The sequence below is a fragment of the Athene noctua genome, chromosome Z (assembly GCF_965140245.1).
Source record: "Athene noctua chromosome Z, bAthNoc1.hap1.1, whole genome shotgun sequence".
Classification (NCBI taxonomy): domain Eukaryota; kingdom Metazoa; phylum Chordata; class Aves; order Strigiformes; family Strigidae; genus Athene; species Athene noctua.
This window is the reverse complement of record NC_134077.1, coordinates 21,371,408-21,397,529: the sequence shown is the minus strand read 5'-3', so window position 1 is coordinate 21,397,529 and position 26,122 is coordinate 21,371,408. Positions and strand designations below refer to the sequence as shown.

General features: G+C 39.4%; 1 long non-coding RNA gene across 1 annotated transcript in view; it reads right to left on the bottom strand.

Moving 5' to 3' along the window:
• LOC141973646 (uncharacterized) overlaps nt 1-26,122 on the bottom strand; it is an 80,192-nt gene that overhangs the window by 41,036 nt on the left and 13,034 nt on the right. Inside the window, exon 2 of the long non-coding RNA XR_012635583.1 lies at nt 12,411-12,514. This is a non-coding gene — a long non-coding RNA (uncharacterized LOC141973646). The remainder of the gene's footprint in view (nt 1-12,410; nt 12,515-26,122) is intronic.

Below are 26,122 nucleotides of genomic sequence, written 5' to 3'. Positions count from 1 at the left end.
AAAAAAAATTGAGAGGAATTTCATGTAAATGAGGTTGATGATTTCGTGGATCATGATCAGAGCTTCTATAATAAACTATGATGAATTGACTGGAAAAACCCTGCATTTTTCATAAGCAGCATCTCCATTGTAGTGAGTGTTATATCCACTGTTGCTGTTGAATGACAAAGACCAAAACCTATCATCTGGCCTCTGAAATTGCAGCATACATAAGACATTCACTCCATCCTGGTGCTCAGGCAATGGAGGTGTCTTTTAAAGTCTCACAGCTTTAAAGCCTCCACTCCCAGATAGATGTCAAGTTTACCTTGATGTCCCATTTGGAAACCTCCACAGAATTTGTCGATCAATCAGTGACTTAGAAAAAAGATTCTCTCTTTTGAAGACTAGAATATGTTGGAGACCTGGCACAGAAGCAAACTGAGGAATTTACCTAACAAATCTCTTTCTCAGTACACATTTAATCATTTTTAAAATAGCTTAAGGTTTTGTTCACAGACTGCAGACAGAGCATACATCTGTGCAGAAACCAAGTAAGAACTATCTCACCAAAGACATACTTTAATTTTGGTTCCAGGCTCCTTTAAAATCATATACATAGCATTAATAAGAAGAAGATTGTGAGGCTTGTAATGCAAGTTTTATTATTGAAAAGCCATTTTTGTATTTTAATTATTATTATTATACAAAAGCATAAGTACACTGGTATTTGATAGAGAGGTGTGGCTCCAGAAGTTAACACTGAAGTTTCTCCATAGGTATGGCTAAAGGCAGGAACATCGTTAAGGAGGTTTTGAAACAGCATTGCCCCACTCCTTTGAAAATACCTTTGGGATTATTTCAGTAGCACCTTGCTGATGTTGCAACAATGAAAATAGTTAGGTCAGAGACATTAACATTCCTTTGGCTATGCTGTTTCTATTGCATGACTAAGAAATAGAGTCTATTAAACTAATCCAGGGCTGGTGTTCTCCACAGTTTTGCAGATCATGTGGTGTGGCACATCCTCATAAATTCATAAATAAAGCACAACACAACAAAGCTTCTTTTTCTTTTTCTCTTTTTCTTTTTCTTTTATTTTGCTGGGGGTTTTTTTAGAAACAACTTTATTGCCACATGTAACGTAAAACCCAGGTCCTGAAAAGTGACTAAAACTTACACAACTTTGAGCACCTGTGTGGTGCCACTGGATTCAGCAGGGATTACCTGTGTGCTGAAAGTGAGGCTTTAGGAATTTGCTGAATTGAAACCTCACTTGGCATTTTCATGTGCTGGATTGAACCTCAGTATGCGTTTGTTTCAGCTAAATTAGCACCTGATCTCTAACAGTAGGTCTGGAGAAAAGTGAGGTTGAAATCAAACTGTTTTTATGAGACCGATCCTAATTATTAGTATTTTGGAAAACTGATGTCATCTGCAGTCTTGACTACCTGTATTAAATCCAGTGTTACTGGATGTCAGTAACTGCTACTTATTTTGGACAATAATTATACACAGCTGTGATTATTCTTTAAGTGATTCAATGCATTATTATGGCCTCATCCCTTTCTAGTCTTCCCTCACTTATAGTAATAGAAAATTGTACATAATCTTATGAAATATTTGCTACTGCCAGATCTGGCTGCACATTGACAGAGACAGTACCCATAAGTCATTCATGTATTAGATGGATGTTCTGATATCTCCTTTCTGCTCATATTAATGCATTAGGTCATCTCGCTAGATGTACTTTCTTGATACTACATGCTAGTTGATCAGTTATGTGTTTCTTGATTTTGCAGAGTTACTTGAGAACTAAAAAGATAATGCTTTTAAATGGTCTCTTTTCAAGAGTGTGTTCTAGTGTTTAGAGCAGAGAATAGGCAACAGCAATCTTAAATTTAAATTCAAATTATTTTTGGATTGTTGCATGACACAAGCTCACTTTCCTTTGATTTAACTTCTCTTGATACAGACTATAAAATAATGGCACATAAATATATTTTGAATCTTCATTGACTTATAAAAGCAAGTGAATAGTCTGGATGATTATGCTGCGTGACTACCATTCATAACAATGAGAGATTACAGCATAGTGTCAGAACCCTGGCTCATCTGAGGCCTACTGACCTGCTTTGACACAATTGATGAGAATGTGATGTGTTTCAGTAAAAGTTCAGTGCTGTGGTAAGAATTAGTTGGTATGCTTTTCCTTTGTTGCCCCTTCACCAGCAGCTCTGCTGCTACACTTCAGTCATTCATCATGCAGGAATCTTCCTCCAAGCCTCTCACAACTGTCTTTGTCACACCAGAAGCTGTTTTCTTCCATCCTAGTCTATCTGAAATCTATCAGTGAATGAGTACAGCATTAGGTATCTGTTTTCAGGGCACAGCAATCTGTTTTCAGAAAGCATACTTTGGCTTAGATGAAGAAAGACTCACCCAAGTGCCTTTGCGGAATTGTCCGTATCCCATATCCACCTCCTCTGTCTTCTCAGCTGCATGTGCACAATACACTGACAGCAGCAGCATCTTCTAGCAAAGCATCATATCCTCCCATGTGCTGCTGGTCCTGGCAGCTGACTAATCACGAGACCTTAAAACTGGAATACTTTGCTTATTAACCTCTTGCATTTTTTTTTCTAGATTTCAGTTGTGTTATTATTTAAACATCTGAGGTCTTCCCAGCTGCTAAAGTCAGAGGTTAATATACTATAGCATTAGAGGTAAGAAATTTTCAGATGTTTTTCTATTTCAGGCTTTTCTGGAGAAAGCAGCTGCAAGATTCAAGTCTGAGCTGAAATAAAGATAAAAAAAGGCGAAGTGGGTAAATCAGAATCTAGTAGCTGCAGGGAACAGAGATGAAGAATGCAACTAAATGACACTTTTCTGTGTGCCTGCTAGGCAATAACTTTCTAATGTTATTATCCAGCTTACACCATGTTTCAAAACCCATTTTAAGGCTTCACTATAAAGGGTTCTAGTTCAGCCTGGTGAAAAACAGCAAAAATAACAAGGGGGAAGTGACATGGAAACTAGGCCTTTTGGTTGCAGAGATATCCACTTCAACCTTTGCTACAATCCAAGAATCTGATAATGAGCTTCAATAAACCCTGACTGAATAACAAAACACTATGTAGAAACAATTGTATGCATTTCCTTTTCTCAGCTGCATTGTTCTAAAGCTAACTTCTAGATTCTCTATGCCACATGGTAGTAAGTGGATACTACATTAAGTAGACCATTGTGCTGATCCATCACAGTGATTTCTGTGTCCCTATTGCATTTTAATCTCGCATCTGTATTTAGTCTGGATGTGTATGAAAATCTTGGAGAAATTCCTTGTCCTGTTCCTACAATGGATATTTCTTCCTTTAGCCATTTATGGTATTGAATAACAAGCAGAGGCCTCACATGTATGTACAAGAAGCAGAATGTCAGGACAGTACATGTAAATTTTGTGTGCTTGTTTGCAGTCTGACAGCTAACTCTGTCAAGCAATGTATTTGAGGTCCAGCTGCAGAGTATTGAGAAGAAACATGAGCCAAATAACACTTGGAGTGTATCCTGAGAGAGAAGCAAGGCACTAATCAGTAGTGAAGAGTGTTGGTCACACAGAATCCAAAGAAATGTCTGCTGAGTCTTCTTCCAGTGTTTCAGGCTGGATCTTGGAGTCACTCAACACTTGCTTAGTGAGTAGGAATAGCAGATGCCTCCCGCTGCCCGGAGCTCTGGTGGATTCAGGTTATTTATAATCCCAGTTCAGTTTCATATTTGTCTTTTTTCCTTGTTAAATTTACATTTGCATGGCTATGCTAGTCTGACAGTGACTGCCCTTAATATTCTCACAAACAGACAAGCTCATTGGTTCACACCCTGTAAACGAAGGGACTGAAAATAACAAAATGCTTTAAAAATTTTTTTTTCTCCAAAGCGACATTAGCTGTTATGTGACTAACTCAAAGTAACTGAGAGCTGAGGACATAACCTTGATTTGTGCCCCTTGAAAGTCTTTCCTCACTTGCAATGAAATATGGTAAAAATTCCTTCACACATAACTGTCCTGCCATAACCAGTGACTGACAACTGTAAGGTTGATACATGCACCACTCACTAGGATTGAATTATGGAAATATCAACATTTCAGACCTAGAGGGGCAATAATGTCTTTCATTACTCAAAAAAATTTTCAAGAAATTTTAAAATGTTTTCACAAGGCTTTTCTTTTTCTCTTTCATCCCTTTTTGCAAAATTCCTTGTATTCTTTGACAAATGCTCATAAGAAATTTGTATTTGGTTTGTTTTTTTTAAAAAAAAAGTTCTGTACTATCATAGATTGTCAAATACGTTATGAAAAAACATCATATTTGTCTCCAAATAGCTTGGTTCTCAAAGTTATAAAACTCAAAGGTTTGTGTCATCTCGTTGTTTCTGATACCTCATACATATGCCCTCACTTTCTTTTACTCTATAGATAGATTATAGGTGCTTTGGGACAACAACTTTTTTTTCTGGAATCAGATTTTACAGAATTTAACACAGTGTGCTGTGGATTACAGCTCTTGGGAGAACAATCATTTTTAAAATTGTGATTTCTTTTAAACTAATTTAAAATCAGCTCTCAGAACTACAAACTCAAGGGAGAAGGCTAATAGACCATGCTTAAAATATTAATGCAAATACAAAGTGTGGTTGTAAAACAGGCACTTGTACATGTGTCATGATGTAAGTGTCTAACCATCCATGTGTGCGTGATATCTGATTTGCATAGCTGGTTAGGAAGACGTAGGAGTTTTTGTAGGACCCAAATCCAAAGTTTCAGCTTATGTTCTTTATGTTTGTAGGTTAATGTGGTTGTTCCAGTAAAGAGTTGCCCTACCCCATCTTGTTTTATAACAGTAACTGCAAATTAATAATTAAAAAAAACCCTTTCAACAGTCCGCAGAGGTAGAGGTGTCACGCTGGTGTGGCTGAGTGGATTTTTTTTAATGTGTTCTGTAAGAACAGAGATGGTACTGTGGTCAAACTGCTGGTATAGCACTGAGAATAACTCTAAGACATTAACACTGTGTCCCTCTATAGAGCAAGGTACAGAGGGCCTCTGTATTTCCTAAAGCTACTGTTATGTGCCAATTATTATTAGATATTTAACTATAAATAAAGAGATCATACACTTACTACTGATGGCGATCACTGATGGAAATTCACTAGCACATACTAAAGGAACAAATTAGATATATTCTCTGTTGCTGAAACCCAGCCTTTAGGGCACAGCCTCTATACTTTTGGGACAGGCATTTCTTTACAGAAGTACAAGTATCACATGTGCTGAAGTGTGCACACTTTCTGCAGACAGCAGTTTATAATCTGCAGTCACACTAATAAGCAGCGGCTAATAAGCAGCTGCATAGCACAAACCCCAGATACTGTTTTTCACACCTGAGTTGAGTTGGATGTACGTACCCCCAGTGGAGTCAACCAGGCTGGAGCTGCAAGGGCTGGTGGTGGGGGCCACTCTGCAAGGTGAGAGCAGGGCTGGCTGCACAGCTCCGTCTGTGTTTCCGCATCCAGTGCCACAGCTGGAGCAAACCAACCTGCTCAATTCTCTCATGTATTTGCAGCCTGGTGCAGTGTACTCTTGACAACCAGATAAAAAACCCAAAACATCAACAGCAATAGAAGGTCAGCTGTTCCTTGTTCTAGTGAATGAACTACAAACCCCAGGTGTGGTGACCGTGTGCTAAGAGCTGAAGAATTTGATTCAGCATTTAGTTACAGCAGTTTGCTTTAGAGAGCTTATATCACTATATCCACCTCTTGACATACAGGAACTTCTGCAGGGCTAATTCCTATTCATCTTCAATGTATAACTAAGACACTGCTGTTCTGTTTCCTACTAGAGTCCTCTTCTACATTGGCTGAAAAAGTCACAAATGTAACGTAGAGCCCTGAAATACATTGAATAACCACATGACGTAGCTAGCATAAAACATTGGCTGAAAAAGTCACAAATGTAACGTAGAGCCCTGAAATACATTGAATAACCACATGACGTAGCTAGCATAAAATAATAGGGTATGAAAAGAAACTCGTGAAGTCAGAAGTGAAAGCAGGACAGTATTAGTAATACAGCTTCAACAGCCATATGCCAAGGGTAGCTAGTAAAACTACATGAGAATGGTGAATTGTGATTTCTGAAATATAAGAGCTGAAATATAAGATCTGGTTAATGAATTTCAGTGAACTTCTAAAATTCCATTCTTATGACTCCCTTAGTCTTTCTTAGGTTGTCAGAAGAGCTATTATTACTACACAGAAAACTGTGGTTATACTTAACTTCGTACTTTTAATCTAAGGATATGAAAGTGCTTTTCAGACTGAACAAAGCCTCCTAAATAAATATCCCATGTTGAGATCATTATTCAAATATTGTATGGGGAAAGAGAAACATGATGGTATTGACTATTTTGCCTAAGGTGACTGTTTTGCCGATTAAGGATACCAATTAAACCCAGGCACCAGAGTGAAAAGAGTAGGCATATTTTACTCATGATAACCAATGTAACCGTGTAAGACAGAAAACATACAGTAAGAAAAAACAGAATAGTGCACTTAAAGCAGCAAACAGGAAAATACAGGGTAATGCATCAAATCATTACTACACAAGAGAGAGAATAGTGATTAATAAAGATACATCACCACTTGCATATGTTACCATCATCCAGACCCGCAGTGGCTGGGCAGCCCTGGCTTCAGGGAGGGTTTGCAGAGCCTGTCCCGGCCAGTGGGAAATCCTACGCGGTACGTCCATCCGTAGGTGAGGCTGCCAAAGTCCCTGTGAGTGGGTCCAGCCTTATATACCAGAGATCAGCAAGCCAGAATAGCTGGCACCTTTGTTTTGAGCAGAAAATTTCTGGTTTCATTCTCCTGTTGGATTCCACCCAAAGCCTGGCCAGGGCTCAGGGGGGAAACCAAGGGAGTTTCTAACAAGGCCAGACACTTGGCTTCTCAGCCTTGAACAAGGCTAAACAAGGGAAGTTGGTTACATTCTCTCCTCACTACTGATGATATTTTGTCTAAGCTGCATCTTTCACTAGCGACCTTACATACTTTGTTAATGATTACAGACTAAGTTAGCAGCTTCAGCTTGGGGCCTGTTGTTCAGGCTTCAGTATTTCAATACTTTAGCACTTTTTACATCATCATAAGTGGGTTGTTATAATTTAGTACATTATCTACTAGCACAATGGTTTTCAGTTACAAAATATAGAGGATTCATCTGTAAGTCAACTCTGATTTGGGCCAGTTGTCCAAGACTTAGCACTTCAGGTGACACATGAGGCTTATAGCAAGACAAAACTGGAAGCAGTATTTTCTGACTTGCTAACATAATTATTACCCTCAAATAATTCATCTCTCACTATAGCTGAATGTTCAATATTGTGCTTTTAAATGTTCAGTTAACATCCAGATGAGGTGAGCTTTCAAGAACAGCCACATTTTATGCAGACTATAAATTATAATAGTAGATATTCAGATAGAAATATAGTCTAAACAGAAGTATGTTTAAATACATATTTTTATCATATTATTTCCTTTTTCTGAGGGACAAAGAGCTGTTCTGTGACCATCAGCTGTGTACTGTTGTTGCCTTATACTAGACAGACCAAATGATGGGTGCTGTATACTCTGCACTTTGTCATTGAAAAAGGATGACTCACTTCCATTCCAACTATGAAAAACATTAATCTTTGCCATAGAATTTTACAGACTACCTCTAATAATTAAAACCATAAATGTAAGCTTGTTGCTGCTTCAACCAATAAGGTATTTTTGCCTTTCAAACAGATCTAGGAATTTTTATATGCTTAATTAATAAAGATGCAGGCACAGCAACTACAAAGCTTTTAATCCTTGAAGGATTTTTGCTTCAAAAGGAAATAAGAGGTTTTCTTAAAGTGTAGGATTGAATTTAGTCCTTTAAAGATATTGACTAGAGCAATTCAGAGACTTAACAGTAAATGCAGCACTGTCTAGATGGGGAAAAAAAATAGCCAGGAGGAAATAAACCTCATTAAGAGTTCCTGGAAAATAGGTTCTGTTTATGGAATATTAGATGAACAGATACCCACAACACTGGACTATGAGACTGTGGTGGGTTGACCTTGGATGTCAGTCAGACAGCCACCCAGCTGCTCTCTCCTCTTCCTCAACAGGACAAGGAAGAAAATCACATACAAAGCTCATGAGTCAAAGTAAAGACAGGGAGATCACTCACCAAGTACTGTCATGGGCAAAGCAGACTTGACGTAGTGAAAATTAGTTTAATTTCTTGTCAACCAATAGAGATTCAGATAGTGAGAAACAAAGACCAAACCTTGCACCCCTACTTCTTCCCAGGCTCCACTTCACTCCTTCAGTTCTGACTCCTCTAGCTCCCCGCACTGAGTGGCGCAGTGGGATGAGGAATGGGGGCTGTGGTTAGTCTGTAACAGCTCCTCCCTGCCACTCCTTTGTCTTCACACTTTTTTTCTGCTCCAAAGTGGATCCTTTCTATGGGCTGCAGTCCTTCAAGATAAACCTGCTCCAGCGTGGGTTTCCCAGGGGCTGCAGTTCCTTCAGGGCATATCTACCTGCTCTGGCATGGAGTCCTTCACAGGCTGCAGTGTGGATATCTGCTCCAGCATGATGTCCTCTCTACGGGCCTCAGGAAAATACCTCTTCTGGCACAGGGAGCACCTCCTACTCTGCTTCCCTCCCTGGTGTTGGTGTACATGCTGTTGCTTCTCACTTGTTTTTTTTCCTTACGCCTCTCTGCTCCCTGGTATTTTTGCCCTTTCTGAAATACACTTTTCCCTGAAACATCACCATCTTGGCTGAGGGGCTCAGCTATATACTGTGGTGAGTCTGTTGAAGCTGGGTGGAACCAATTGGGACTGGCTGTGTCCAGAATGGGGCAGCCCCAGACTCCTCTCACCTCTGAAACCCTCTGCAATCAAACGTTGCCACCTGCACATAATGCAGAAATATTAAACAGGCGCTGGCATAAACACAGAAGGAAGGCTTGAAAGTCAGTGAAACACAAAGTAAGAACGGGGTGTGCAGGTGAAACCGTGTAATCAAACAAAATGACAGCTGCATGAGGAAAACACAAAGGCAGTGACTGCTTTTTCCAAGCTCAGGCATGGGCCCACAGCTGCCGCTTGGCAAGGTTCGTGCCTTGCATTGGGACTGCCCAGCTACTCTCTTCTCTTTGAAGGCACAGGGAATGTTTAGCACAGCTGAGGCTAGGTTATTGAGTAAGCTGCCTGATCTGGCTGACAGATATCATGACATATGCTGTCATATCCTGACTGGGCTTCTGTTCAGCTGCCTGGTGTTACAGCAAACACGCAGGAGGAGGCAAGCACATGTTCCTGTCCCTTCGCTCTCTGGGGCAGTGTGAAGTAACGTTTCCACTGCATTATCTGGCTGGGAGGTATTCCAGGGCTGGACTTCATCATGCACTACTGCTTTAGCTGGTCCACAGGTGAAATATTCATGAAGAAAAAAAGAGAGCTTGAGAAGGACCCTATAGCCTCATTAGGGCAGACAATGGCAGACAGAAATTCTGGTTCTTTCTCTGATTAATAGTTAATACAAAAACAGTACTTAAATATTCCCAGAGCATGGACTGAAGCCTAGTCTTACTTTCTTCCAGCTAAGAGCCCTAGCTGTGAGGTTGTGGAGGTGGGTGCTAGCTTCTCTGCCTGTGGTTTCTGAGAGGCTCAGTTCAGTGTGTTTTGTCTCAGCATGACTGCGGGCTGCAGACCTGGCCTTGCAGTGGCAAGTGGGGACACAATTCACCGTGGGGGAGAGTAGGGAGGCATGCTGCTCTCAACTGATGCCAGCCTTGCTGGATACCTGCATACACAGAGTTTTTCTATGAGCCCTGTGAAGCTTAGCAGCTGGAAACACTGGTGCATAGCACTCTGGACCTCCAGAGTTCAGTGTCAAGTCTTGCAAAGGCCTTGATGACCTTCATCTCTGAAGACTAAAGACCTAAAATGATAAACATGTGCTTAAATGTATTCCTGGATCTAGTCTTATCAGACTTACACAGGAGACATACTGAGCAAGAGCACTGAAATAAAAGATGGACTGGTGACTGCTCTGCACAGGGACCCAGTCAGGATTGCTGGAAAGAGAGCTTACTTTGGGCAGACACGTTTATTTATGATACAGAATGATAGAAAGATCATGTAGGTGTTCTATTTATAGCAGTCTTAGTGAAGGATTCTCATTAATGACATATTTTCTTTTTCTGCCTTAACACAGAATTCTGCATGTGCAATTCTTAAGATCAAAAGCACTTTTTTTCCCCTCACCTGTTACAAAGCAGATGTTACATGCTTTTGTGTCCACATTCTGGATATTTACATGCTTTACATGTACTAATATCACTGGAATATAGCACAGACGAACAGAAAGGCTTATGTCCTGATAAAAATGTTATCTTTAAACAGAGAACTTTTAAGGCTTCATCTCCTATTAAAATGGTCATAGAATCATAGAATAGTTTAGGTTGGAAGGGATCTTAAAGATCATCTAGTTCCAACCCCCTGCCACGGGCAGGGACACCTTCCACTAGACCAGGTTGCTCAAAGCCCCGTCCAGCCTGGCCTTGGACACTGCCAGGGAGGGGGCAGCCACAGCTGCTCTGGGCAACATCTTCCTGTGCCTCACCAGCCTCACAGTAAATATTTTCTTTCTTCTACCTAATCTAAATCTACTCTATTTCCATTTAAAACCATTACCTCTTGTAATGTAGGATAGGTCCTTACACTCCCTGATAAAGAGTCTCTCCTCATCTTTCCTGTGGACCCCCTTTATGCACTGGACCCTATGATACAGAGTCTCCTCAGAGCCTTCTCTTCTCTGGGCTGAACAACGCCAACTCTCTCAGCCTGTCCTCATAAGGGAGGTGCTCCAGCCCCCTGATCATCTTCGTGGCCTCCTCTGGACTCACTCAAGCAGGTCCATGTCCTTCTTATGGACACAGCACTGCAGGTGGGGTCTCATGAGAGCAGATGGGGAGAATCATTTCTTTCAACCTGCTGGCCACACTTCTCTGGATGCAGCCCAGGGCATGGTTGTCTGTCTGTGCTGTGAGCACACATTGCTGGCTCATACTCAGTTTTCTATCCACTACTACTCCCAAGTCCGTATCTGCAGGGCTGCTCTCAATCCACTCATCACCCAGCCTGAATTTGTGCTTGGGATTGCCTCAACCATAATGATAACTTAAGAAATTAGGTTAAAATAATGCTTTACATTTTGAGAAAAAAAGTCAGTATTACTTTGACAATATACATACACCATTTGTTTGCCTCAAAGTGGTTTTTGTTTCATTTGTAGAAGACAGAGCCCTGAAGTCTCAGTTTTGTATATAGACAGTATAATTAATAGACTAGATACAGGAGAAGGTACATCGGTATTCTTTGCTAACACAATTGAACATAAGCATGCAGTATTAACCTGTATCTGCATTCATTTATATAATCCAATTAATGTTTTTGTCATCTATGCCTGCATCTTGAAATATGCTGTGGACCACTTAACAGAGGCACAAATAAAGCAGAAACTGATTAAGTAGTTTATTGTTGATCAGTGCAATGACCTTAACTAGGCAGATAAACATTGTGCCAATAACATGTCTTTCAGCTGCTGCTACACATATTTCATCTTTTTTACCTGAAGTAATAGATAACTAGAGCTACTAGCCCTGGATGCTATTAGGATCAGAAGATTTTGTTACAAGAGTCCTGAGATTAATGTGTGTTTATATATATATATATATATATATATATGTATAGGTATATATACCAACTTGTTATGGTAGAACAGGTATATCACAATGGAAATCATTCAGATCCACCTTTAATTCCTGTCTTTGGAACTGGAGAAATTGGGAATATTTCCAAACTGATGGAATATGTCAAAAAAAGTGATAGCCAGTCAGTCATGTTTTTAAATTCATGACTACAAACTTAAAAGCAAACAAATTTCCCTAAACTTTTACAAGGAGAAAAGAGGTATTATGATATACAATGTGTTCTTAAATTCCTTGTATGTAATTGGATGCAATTAAAAATGAGATTATATTAAACAGCAGATGTAAGACCTTGTTAACTGCAGAGGAAAACGTTTCAATGGTCCACAGAGAAATGAAGGTGGAATTAGTAACTGATATATTAAAGGTATCTAGAGAAGTCATTCAAGATGTATAAAATTGATAGTGACCAGTCAGAATAGGCTTTTGGCAAAATGCAAAATGAGTGAAGCCACATGAGAGGTTGAACTGAAAATTTCTTAGCAATATTTCATTAGGAAAAATCCAGAAGTCCCGTTCTTTTCAAACCATATCTACTAAATAAACATCAGTTACTTACAGCTCACTGGTGTTAAAGGGCATTTATGATTACCAAGAATGGAAGCTTGTCTTCACCTTTTCAGCTCTTCAGCTGTCCTTGCAAAAGGAAAGAGGTGATTTGGCCTGTGAAACAAAAAAAGCTAATTTTCTGTTTCGTTCAGGCTATTCAAATACAACAAAACACATTAATTTCCTGGACAGCAGTCAAGTTTTTCGCAGAATGCTTTCTGAGTATCTTCGTTCCCCTCAGGTAAGACAAAGTTTAACAATAGTTTGGTTGTAGCCAACAGTGACAACAGAGCACAAGCTCGAGATGTCTGATGGGTTGCCAGCCAATGCCGGACTGAATCAGAATATATTCCTGACATACAAGAGCATAGTATTAGTTAGCATGATTTAGGTCCAAACTCAGCTTGTCAGCACTCCAGCACATTGCTGTGCTGATGCCTCACAGCTCTGTATTGCACTGGATGCTACAGTGCAGCACCTTTACAAAATGTCACTGGGCCAGGGTCTCCACAGAATTTTACTAAACCCTACTGGTTGGGAAAACGAGCTGAAAAGAAGGCTTCTTGCTGCTCTTGCTGAATGTAAAGCACAGAAATTAATCTGGGACCAAAGACTAGAACCAAGAACTCCCCCTGCAGACAGGTGCCTTAATCACAGGTTTTGTCTCACACCAATCCATTTTATGATCTATTAATATATTTGCATGATGAACACAAACTCAAGAAAATGACTGGTGGGAAACTCTTCTTGAACAAGAGAACTACAGGTGTCTGGAAAATGGGAAAGATAAAGATCAGCACCCACAATGCAACCTTTTATGAGAGTAACCCTTTCTTGTCCATGCATTTAACAAATAATAGCTACTGGATATCAGCAACCGCCATCCCTCATTTGCAGCCACAGCATTGATGCATAGCAGTGAGGCAAATCCAACTCTGTGTGGCGTTTTTAGAGTTTTTTATTCTTTTCAATCACTTATTTTCACATAATTTTCCTGATTAAGACTGTGCTGGTTTAAGCCTGCCAGGACCGGAGAGCACATTGCTGTTGCCCCTCCCCCACCCACAGCTGGTTGGGCTGGAAGTTAAGCACTGACCCCGGGCTGAAATAAGAAGAAATTTAATACAACAGAGTGATAGAACAATCTGAACAACAGTAGCAATGGCAACAACAATAAACAGCAATAACAGTGAACAAGACAAAAGATATACAGAGAAATACTGCAAAATGGTCAGGGAACAAGCCCGCCGCGTGTGTGTGCCACAACCCCAAAACCAAAAGCCAAAGTAAAAAGGCTCTGCCCCTGGACCTGACGTCAGCATGGTATGAATAACCCGGCTGGAGATCCCTTCCCCCTTCTCTGCTGGGGAAACTTGACCCTATCCTAATTGAACCAGGACAGCTACCAAATGTTCTTCCTACATATATTTTTCTGATGACAAACAAAAAACTATTTAACATCCTAGATAAGTCAGTATTACAGTGGAAGACTCTGAGCTTGACCTAACAAATTAAAATATTTTTCTGAGCAATTAACTGGCTTTTTTTTTTTTTCACAGTTTCTGATGAAGACATCCCTTCTCCTCCTTGAAGCCGAAATCTCCATCTCACCAAGCGTGACCACTTGATATGTCTTTTGTTCCTATTCTTGCTTTGTATTATTAACTACCAAGCATAAGGTTTTTTTCAGGCATACCAAAAAGCATTGTAAATACTGAAAGCACAAAAGAGCTTCTAAAGAATGCTCTTCATGTCCCATATATAGGCTTGTTTAAAGTTTCTGACAATTGTTAAGCAATCCATTCAGTGCGTAGCATAGTTAGATGCCTTTACAGACCTCAGCATGCTGCTGCCTGAACAGTTTACCCCCTGCTGCAGGATAATTTGAGCCCAGGCACTTTCACATTTATTTTTCAGGCAGTAGCTTTTCTTGAGGGTATGTGACCTTGATGTGTTGTTAACACCCTGAGATTTATTCAGCAGCTTCATTTGATGAGGCAGACTCCTTCATTAAGTCAATTCCCATGCATTTGCAGCTCAAGCCATAGCTGTGAGACATGTTCCAATTTAACGGTTTGTCTCCCCAAATGGTCCTTCATGTTACACATCTGACTACTGCTTTCCTAGTGCAACGTCTTGTCTTTGGTTCATATTCACTGCAGTGTGAAAATCTTTACCTTCTTAATGTAGAATGCACACACACATCATGTGTCAAACCAGACACCCGATGGGAGTCCTGGGAAGGCCAAGAGGTAGCTTTTATCTTCTGTTATTTTTCTCACAACTGCCTGAGACACCATGTCTAATTACATATGTCCCAGATGTTCTTGATAAGAATTTCACTTCCTAATTCATAACATTTTTGGTCTTACTCTGCTTTTAGTGTGTTTCATGTATTTTCAGTGTTTCATATGGAGTAGTGGCCCCACAGGTGCTTATGGTTCAAAGTGCAGCTGTTTGGTGGTACAAATACCTTGGTCTCTTTGGGTGACTTTGAACCAAAGGGAAAAAAAACTCAGAACTGAGCTCTAGAAAGAGAATGCATGCACTGGATCTAGAAGGTCTAAGCAGTTGTGGGAAGAATGCAGTATCAAGACAACTATACAGTACTACAGAGAGGAGCCAGGGTGAAATCAGGGACAGAATTTCCTTTTCTATCCAGCTGCCATTTTTATGATAAATTGATGCATCTTTAAAAGATCATGAGCTCCCATAAAGTCAGAACTCATCTGTGGATCAAGTATGAGACTAAGTTTAGAACAGGCTGCCAGCTACAGTCTTCTCTTGCAGCCAAATAGCTAAGGGAAAAGCAGAAAGAATCATGACATAAGTCTTCAATAGCTGCTGTTATTACAAAGGGTATTGCAAAATATTTGCATAGGTTCCTTCTGGCAATTATAAGTATTCCACTCATCTCCTTCTAACTCCTAATTCTCCTTTTCACAATGTTCAAAGTGTCAGACAAATATAAAGGAACATACATCAGCTGCAGCAACATCTAGCAACAGAAACAGATTCCAAGATATCTTTCAGGGGTAAGCTTCTTTTTGCTGTCCCTGTAACTACTCCATGTTGTCCATCTGAAAAATTAAGCCGTGCACGTGATACTTATAGGGGATTTCTCTCCCACTGTTGAAGTCACTGATCTTGCTCTGGAATAAGCAGCACTACATCATTTAAAACTGCAGCAGTCTGACTCTTAACATCATTCTTACCCTGACAATAAGTAACTGGTCTCCCATCTATTCCTGCCTATACAAAAACTTTTTACACATTTGGCTGATTATTTCTTTCTGCAGAATAGTTCTGCAGGAAAAATTGTAAACAGGCAGAAGTTTTAGTGCCAAAATGAAAAAGCAAAGGGAATAATGTTTATTGAGATAAGAGTAGTTTATATTCTCATACAGCTACGCCAACCAGGAAGAAAGTCAATGAAAACAAAGATACCAGTTTCCTCTGCCCCAATCCTACCTACATGGAAAAGGTGAGACAGCATTTGGTTTACTGTCAACTGGAGTGGGGAACAGAGAAGACCTGGCTGATTATAAGCACAGATATTGGAAGAGTCACCATGCTAATTCATAGTAAATATATCAGAAAAAGACATGATAGGGATAGTTATGATGGCTAAGACTGATAAGAAACCACCTAATGTTTGAACTTCTCACTTTAACTCAGCAGCTGACATGCTTTTTTGGTATCAGCAAAATTTAATAAAGCTGAAGGGGAAATACGATTTGATACATGCACAAATATTACATACAGATATAAGTACAAATGTAAGGTAACTGCCTTGGTGCTCCAGGAGTTACCTCTTTATTAACTTTGTTTCTGCTGACCAAATATCCTAGCTGTTTTGGTGCCTTTTACAACTTCATGATTGTGATCACAATCATGAGTCTGTCAGTGTTCTGAATTAGTGGTCTATGAATCCTGAAAAGCAACCCAAAAACCTTATGTAGTGCTTTGTAATGAAAGGGCTGGATGGGAATGCACCTTATTAATCATATATAGCATGCTGTAAAGGTCATCTGTGCAAATTCCATTATTTTCGATGGAAGTGAACACAGCATTCTGTGCCTCCAAACAATTATGACCCTACCACTAGCATGAAGCTTGCCAACCCCAAAATAGGTGCCACAAGCTGTGAGGGTGTTCACTTCTGCCAAGAGTAGAATAACATCTTGGTATTGGTTGTCACATCCATGTGTTCTCATCTGCTCTGTTGTCAAGACAGTGGGGTAGGATCCTCATGTAGTGTCATTAATATTTCAGAAAAATCAATATTCCCACAATATTCATAATAATATTTTACATTAATATTTTGCCTATTCCATCCATTATTAAAACATTCCAGCTGAGTTGGTGTTCACTGTGTCATTCAGTACAGCAGGTTTCCAGAAGTGTGTGCTAGTGTGTGTCTCACCTAGCAACTGTAGTCCATGACAGGCATCTTCCATCCCCATTCATTCATTGAGGCTCAATTGCTCCTGACTGGGAACTCTTGCCTCCATTTTCCTGGCCTCAGAGCACCATTTTAAAAAAAGTGCTGCCAATGTGTCCTGGCAGCAGCTTGTACGGAGTCATGAAAAACAAATTCTGCTTTCATAAAGAGCAGTAGCTCTTGGCCACAGTCAGGGCAAGTAAATGCACATGAGCTGATCTACTGCCAGGAAATTAGTTTTGCAAGTCCAGTAATCCACAACAGAACTTTCTCCACAAGCCTGGCAGAAGGAAAGCAAGGGAGTCATGTGGTGAGTTGTTGCACTGTGGAGGGCAGATACCCAGCCAGCCATAGTGTACCAGTCACAAATACACAGAGTAGCTGAGGACTGCCACAGGCAATGTACAGTGGCAGAGCAGAGCACCACACAACTGCTTCCCTAATGGTTAGTATATTCTCTAGGAAAAGCCTAACAATAAACAATAAAACAACACATTTAAGAGGAGATTGGCTTGAAGCATTAAGTTGGAGGCTGATCTGTCCCTATGGCCAATGCTATTACTAATAGCTACAATCCTGGCCAGTCTTGGATGTTGCTGAGAGTGGAAACCCATGTGGAGGAAAAAGGTGTAATCTCCATGAAAACCGCTGGCAATTATCAGTGATCTCTGTGCATTGCCTGTGTAGTCTAATCTGTTAAAGAAGCTGTTCATTGTGTGAATTACCATTGCTAGGGTTAAAATCCAGGCAAAACTGGTAATTTCAACCCCAGCTGGACTGGGGCTACAGATAACAGATTTTGTAGTTTGTCATAAGTTGTAAAATAAAAGGCTGTTTGTTGCATACATAACCATTAAAACCAGCCTTTGGTAGAAAATAAACAGGAACAGATACATCCTGTCCTGAGCTATGGTTTTATGAGCTTGACTTCCATACAGGAAAATTGAGTGAAATCACATGGCCAGTGCTATGATGATGGCCTTGGTAGTCTTTAAATCAGTTGACCTGTGGGTTAGTCCTCAGTATATAAAGTCTTAGGTTGAGGAAAATAAGGTACAGTGATAAAAATGTGGTGTCTCATTTGTACAGTGGGCTTTACTGTTCAAGGTTTGCACCAGATTTGTGCAGCACAAGGCTGTGCTAACCTATCTTTAAGACATATGAAAAAATATTAACAGGGAAATATCAGCTTTGACTTTATAAGATGCCATTTTGACTATTTCTCAAGTACAACTAGATAGAGGAGATTTAAATTCAAAGAAACAGTGAGCTCTTTTGCTTTGCTCAACTGACCTTTAGTGATTCTGTCTGCAGAAAATGTGCCTCCAGTTTGATTCATTCTTTTCCCCTCAGATACAGTCTCAGTTTGTCATTAAGGAATGTTACTAAAGGAGCTCTTGAGAAAGCATGCTGTTTTCTCCCCCAGTTATAGTGGGAAGTATAATTACAGAATAAGCTGCAATGAATTTATGCCAACATGTTCAGCTCAAGTCACATGTCAGAAAACAAATTAACTACATAGAAAAGCTAAACCCTTCACCTGCATTCTTGAACTATGCAGTTGGATTGAATGCTTTTGTGTCTGGACAGAAACAGCAAAAGACCTTTTAACCTCCCCAGAATGTACAGATGTTTCTTCCTCTAGGCTTTCAGTCAGTTAAAAATAATTTTAATGCTAATCTCTCTTGCTATGAAGAATTTACAAAGAAAGAATATGCTTAATGTAATCAGATTTGTTGTTCAAAAAGATGGGTTTTTTTGTACTGGCATGGCCAAAATTCTCTCATTCTTATCCACTCAAATTGGGCATGGTTGAGGGTTTCCTAACAAATTATTTGTTGAAAAGATAACAGTGCTTCTTAATCTGAAAGGGAAAGAAAGTTATAAAAGCACATCCAGTTTCAAATGTTGAGCACTCTTCACAGGAAATATATTTGTGCTCCTTTCTCTTTACTAAAATCTGAAAATGAAAGGCTTCAAAATGCCTGTAAAACCCATGTGGGCTAAAGAAAACATATGTTGTGGCTGTGAACAGCTCCTTCTTTTGACATGAGTGTAATCCAAACAGAAGGCAACTAGAGATCAGTCATACATGTGACCAGCAAAACTTCACGTAGAGTTTTGCTTGCCTTCTGTGTACACAAATACAGAAGTATACTTATAGTGCAGAAAAAACCCAAAGGGATACACCCTGCCCTACAATGGGGTTTTATGAACCTGGCCCACCTTCCCTGGGACAAAAGTTATGCCCACTTTCCTTGAGGCAACTTAAACCCACTATAGCCCTCTTAGATGCTCAGCTGGTATGGCTGAGCTGTGGATCATTAAACAGTGAAATGACAAAGGTGCAGAGAATGCAGTGCATGAGAAAATACAATGACACATGGCCTGTTAATTTGCACTGCTACCATGCATTTGATTCAGCCTCCAAAACCTTTCAGTGCTTTAGTACCTACAAGCCACCCTGCCCCAAGACCTGCCCTATTTTCTTAGATACTTGGACCAAGCCAAGTCTTAAATATCTAAAATGGGATATAGGAAGAATGAAGGGCTTTATATTCCAAATTTCCATTCTGAAACCTGTTCTCTGATTGCTACATAACTCTGGAGGCACCTAAACTTCATAATGGCTTTGACTGTCACCTTTAAATTTCCCAGAATCTCTTCCTTTTTGGTATGCTTGGAAGCATTTCATTCCTGTTAACACTCAGCAGCTCTGTTCCTCTTGGTCCCTAAGCTCAGACACTCCTTAACCGCTACCCCCAGGTATGCTAAGGAACTGGCATAATATCGCTGGACAATTACACCTACTTGCAACTGATTTCCTTAATACTATGGACAAAGAAAGACCCAGTAGATTCACAATTAATGATCCTGCCCAGCATGTAAAGAGTCTGTATTTCCATATCCACTCCTGATGAAAGACATCAGCTTAAGATTTGTTTATAGGACTCCTGATATTAGTAAACTCCTACATTATTTCAGTTTGTCACCCTATCACATGGCTCAGAGGTGAGGATACATCAGTTCTCCAGTTAAGAATCTGATTTCTGTGTGAGCATCCTTGTTACATCTCTTGCTTCTTAAACAGCTGAAGAACAAGGAGGAGAAACAGAAAGATAAATCAGTCAGAATTTCTGCAAATGAAACAGTTCTAATCATGAACAAAGCTAAAGGGTAAAACCTGGTAAGCTTCTGCCACAGTGTTTCTCTTCATTGCTGTCACAGGTAACACACCTGGTGGCAGCTGAACTACCACAGTGTGTTCACAGCTCCTGCAGAAGCTAAAATTGAAAGTGATTCCACTTTTTTTAAGGTTTCTTAAACTCTTAGTAACTTGATTAATCCTTTCGGTCAACTTATTTGGAAGGTCTAATGTACATTCAGTTAGTAAATTTGTAGCAAAAAATAAACCTACAGCTAATATGATATGAAAAGTCAGTTTTCTAAAGATCTTTTTGTGCTGCTTGTCGTCTGTCTTTTGTTTAGGCAATCAAGTGCATACATTTACATTTGACGTATTTGATCATAAATTTAATGAAGTAGATATAAAACAAGAGAGGTGAAGTTATCTTCCTAGAAGGGAATAATGGAGAAAAGGTGCAGAAAACAAATTGTATCTTCGAAAAATTAAGATGGTTCCTACACAGAGGTTAATTTAATGCATTGTTTTTTTCAGAGAATGCATCTAGACTGTGTTTCTTGTTCCAATGTAAATTAATTTGGAGGTTGCTTCACTAAATGCTGCCCAAAGTCTCCCGAAATAGAAGGAAAATCTCCCCCTTGAATACCATGAAATTTTTATCAGGCCTCAGGTGTCAGTGGGAATTTTCTTAGTGTTAGAAAAGATTCATATCACTTGGTATGAGTAGCAAACTCTTCTCTAGAGAAGCCAGGTCTACAGTAGCTCCTGGTAAGTTGGAGGTCAAACCTGGGATACATATAGCAGCTCAGCAGCAGGAACAAAGCTGCTCCCAGTCAGTTCTGTTAGGTCCTTAGCGGTCTCTGAACATTTTCTCTCACAAACCTGCTGTAAGCTGTTTCTCACAATGGAAGAAAATAGAAGCAAAAAACCCACGTTTTATAATATTGCTACAAAATTTGAGAGGGCTGTAAAGTTCCAGTGTCGGTCCCTCTGCCTAGTAGTGGCATAGAACAGGAAATTAGTGATGAATTACAAGTTACAGCATTTTTAAAGGATGCCATAGTAAAATTAATAAAATGAAAAGACACAAATTAGTAGTTTAAATCTTCCCATTTCAGTGTCTGCTCCGTGATTTTAAATCTTCCCATTTCAGTGTCTGCTCCCTGATTTTATATCAGTGTGATGAACTTGACTAACACTGTGCATATTTACAATCCATAGATAAGAAATGCAAACTGCTACCTTCAGTGTCTACTTTACCCAGGGAAGTATAGAATAAATTGGGATATGTGCACATAATGCTCCAAACTGAGCACAGGAAAGAGAGCTGCACAGCCACACAGCTGAAGAAACATCACATGGTACAGCACAGCAAAGGATAGACTAGCTAAAAAAAGATTCTGATTGCATCCTTTCTTCCCCACAGCAAACCCATGCCTACACATGCCAGGGAAAGTTTGACTAAAAAAGGACTCTAATACAAATTACCCAGATATTTCTGGCAGGGACAATATGTTGCAAACTAGCTGCTCACCCTTTTTTTATTGACATAAGAATGTTTCATATTACCAGTGCTATGTTTGGCAAGAAATAGAAGTTGTATCATATTGTGAGCACATTTGTGAAATAGGGACAAATTCTCAAACCTGGATTCAGCCATAAACATCCTTGCCTCCAAAGGCCTACTCATGGTGTCATGAAATCAGATTCCCTAGTCCTTGATCAGGTCCCTCCCACATGCCTCAAGATTCTGATTTTTTCCCAATTTTTCACTAACAAATCTTTTCTTATTCTAATACTATACCTAAGCAGAAAATAGAAAAGTTATTTTATAGGTTTTGGTTCTGGAAAAAATGGATGAATTGTTTATTTCATCACAAATGTTCACTTAAATGGAATGACTTTAAATAGAAAAAATATTAGACACAAGAGGTTTCATCCGTGAGGTCCTCATAGCTCAAATACTTTTAGGGCTTTTTACTCTCATCTTCACAAAGACAAAACCAGCACTCCAATTAAAGCAGGGTCAAGCTTAATGTCCTTGTTAAAGATAAATTGGTTCACAAACATGTTTACAGATAAATTGTTGCTGCAAACAAACTGTATAATATGAGACTTAAGAAAGCAAATATATTCAGTTTATCAAAGCAAAGGCAAACATGTAACTTGGCCATTGTGTGTGACAGGTACTTGTAGATGGAAAGGGTTTGATAGACAGGACATTCTCAGCCTTGCTGAAAAAGTCATAACAAAATTCAGTAGCAAGAAATCAAGTTGGACAAATTTAACTTTGGAATAAAAGGAAAATTCCTGAGAAGTCTTTGAAGAGCAATTAGGCATATGAAACAGCTTATAGAGGAAGACAGTTAACTCACTGTATGTTGAAGTCTTTAAAGGAAAGACATCAAATGCCTTGTCTGAAAAATGTACTTAAATATAGCAATATAGGCTGGATATTTGCAGCTTCTGGGAGATATTATTTGTCTGTATATCATTTGCAAGGGAGCTAAGGGAACAAAGTGGGGTGGAAAAGCCTGGTCATGATGTTTTCTTCTGGCCACAGAGTTTGTGAGACTCTCAACAGTCCAGATGCCCCTGTGCGGGCTTTGGGGAAGCAGAATTGCTTACTTGGCCTTTATCATCCTCAGAGTATTTGCAGCAGGACATAAGACAATATCTCTAATCCAGTTCAAATATCAACCCCGTCCTCATTCTTAAGTAATGCTGCTTTCTCATCGTCTCACTGTTCCCTTGAATTTTATATTCTTTGCTGCACAACAGCCCGATTTCAATAGAACAACATGTGCTAATATTCACTAACAGAAACAGAGTGATGAAAAATGTTTTATTTCAGTTGCACTTATTTACATCTGGTGTAACTTCACTATTTCTGAGACTAAACTAATGCCATATTGTGATGAATTCTGCAAGGTACTGAATAGTATGATTTAACACAACGTTAAGTACTTACATAGTTTAGTCAATATTAGTGAGACTAGTTTATTAATGCAGGCTTGTTTTTCTCGGTATAGGCCACAGTACTCAGCAGAGTGAAGAAAGAAATCCTCTAAGTGTTCTTCTATTACTAAAATTATTATCAATTTGCAGAAAAACATTGCAGAGGAAGCAAATTTTTACTGTAGCCTAGAGCTCCTTAATACACTTGTCAAATCTCTTTTCTTCAAAGCCTCAAGTAATGCTCATGGAATACCTGAGAACTCACAATAAATGAACTACAGGCTGAAACCAGCTTCCCAAACCAAAGAAAATATATTACCCTTAGGAAATTTGCTTTGGTCCATTCATCAAAACTTTGAAGATATCAAGGCCTGTGTATAAAGATGAAAGTACGACATTACCAGAACAATTGGGGGTACTCAGACATTTACTTTCCAACTCAGTAATTCATTTTCCAAGACTGTTATTAGAACCAGAAGTTCTCATTTCTGGAGAGTGTGAGAAGTATGCCACACATCTCAACAATGGTTCATGTTTGCTTTTATAGGTATCTTAACTGTAATAAAATGTTCTTCCAGTAATGTTTATATCCGAACAGGAAGGTATTTCTTGCATATATGAAGGTTAAAATTAAAGGCTGTTATATGCTGGCCAGGAAACTGAAGATTAGTACCCCTTGGATTTGTTGTTACCTGACATATTTTTTGGCTTTGAAGGAATCTCCTAGACCCATAATTACTTTGCCAGTTTACGTAAGTGTGCTTACTTTGTGGCAATATAACAGCAAAATTTATTTAATGCTAACTGATTGTGATATTATTAAATGCATAATAAATGTATTAAGATATGCTGAATGATCTTCCAGCATTATTTTCATTACTATAGAATGCATTTGTTTGATTGGATCCAGTATAAATTCCCAAATGGTAGAAGAATGTGTTTCTTCTGAAAACTCAAAAATACAATATTGGAAACAATATCAAGGGAAAATAGTACATCCCACACCTTTAAATTTACCAATTATAACATAGCATGTTAATATTTCCCTAAGGGTGTTCTAACTTATGTCTGTATTCTCTTTTCCATATTTTGGTATGAGGGAGGATGTATAAACTATCACAGCAGGGTGTATGAAAGTTGAAGTGAACAATCAGGATGACATTTTTCAATATTTCATGTCAAATCTTCCACCTATTCACTATATCAAGGATGGGTAGATCAAGGGGAAGTATTTAAAGGCTGCTACAGTATTTATTTCCTGTCATGAAAAGCAGATCACCCCTGGTAACTTCTCTGTTGAAGAAAACCTCTGTAATCTCAATAGAACTCTGTGTGTTTTAAAAAATCATCTGGGTTAATCATTATCATATTTCTACTGCTCTGCTCTAACAGCAAATGTCTGCAACTTGAATTAAGAGTTTGGCTCTAGTTATTTCTTGTTCTACAATACCAAGGGGAGTGTTCTCCTATAAAATAACGTCTGTATTTTAATAACTTATTGAGGAAGCCTTTTGTTTCATTTTGGTTTTTCACACTGAAATCCAGTGCTCTGTCTTAGAGGTGCTAAGTCACAAATTTTCATAATGAGACCAGTCAGGCACTTTATTTTTCTGTGCTGGGACAAAGCATGACAAATACTTGTAAAACATTTCAGTTAAAGGCTGTAAATCAGGTAGTAGAAAAACAGGCAATAAAAATGTCATTAATTACTTCTTTAAACTATTATTTTAGAACCAGTTTCTTATAATCAGATTTCATTTGCCTTCTCAATAGGTGACATTCCAGCCCTTTGTGTGAAGACATTTGTAAGAATACCATGCCATCCTTCACATCTAACATCATCTGAGCAGGACCAGGTGGGAGAGCTGGAATTTACACCCAGTGCTGGGCACCATCTCTTCTGCAGGTAAGCCCATGCTACATGGTGAGTCATCTGATGGGTTATAGTGAGTTACACCTGTGAATCTAAGCAGGGTCCTCCTGGAGCAGGTCCCACAGGTGTTGCAATAGTGTAGATGAGTGGCTCTTCTGGCCTCATTGTTATCCCCCAGTGCTGCTTTAGCCAATAAGGTGAATGCAACCTGCTGAGAACAGTGAGGAGTGATGTTCTGCACACAAAACATTTTATTAACATGGTTGCAGCTGCTGTTCTGAAGATTTCATAGCTGTATCCAGCATGTGCCTGTGGGACACCAGCTGCTCTAAAGAAGCCTGCCTCTTCTTCCATGGTTCAGTGCAGAGGGCAAGCATTGCTACTACAAGTCTCCCAATTTTTCTTCCAGCACAACTCCATTGTGTTCCTATCCAGTGTGCAGTGCCAGCCTGAGCCACTTGCTCATAGCAGAAGGAAGAGAACAGAAACTGGTAGTTGGAGCTGCTTGTCCTGAGGTGTTTGTTGTGAGAAGCTAAAGACATCCTAGTGCATTAATACATAGCTCTGAAATAATCAAAGAATCAAAATCTCATCTTCTGGGAGCTCCTGGCAGTGTCACACCATACTGAACCAAAGCTAGCCATGGCAAAGTTTTCAGGTCTGGCATGTGTTTATCCGCTCTGTTTCTCCAACAGACAGGGAAGAGGGACTGAAATAATCTCCATAAATGCAATTTTATCTAGACTGTGGATTTATTAAATTTAACAGAGCTTTCTTTAAAAAATTATGTCTTAGGAATATGTGTTTGTGTGTGCATCTGCTCCTAATACTTCTGACACAGAGCAAGGAGACAGGAAAGACAACCAAGAGGTTTTCTCTAACCTAAAAGGCCATGTTGCCTTGTGGCTTCTCAACAGGTTTCAGGAGTGAGGAGAACTGTTCCCAAAACTAATACTTCCCTGTAGTCTGACCTTCATGTCTTGATGACGTAATACATAATAAGGTGGTAATGATTCCAAGCACTCCAGTAAGGCCATTTATACCTACTGAAAAAAACACTTGTGTGCATACACTCAAAGTTGGTTTTTTGTTTGTTCTGCTTTTTGTTTGTTGCCATTAATATCCCTTCCATGTAGTCCTGTCCCTTTCTGACCTTTTCTTAGTGGCCTTCTGAGAAGGCACCTTTCTTACAGTGCACTAGCCATTTACGATGTACCCATAGGGCATGGAGCCCTAGACAACAAGGTAAGTTAGCCCATAGTGTATAATATCTTACATCCTAGGCAGAAATCTACACCACAC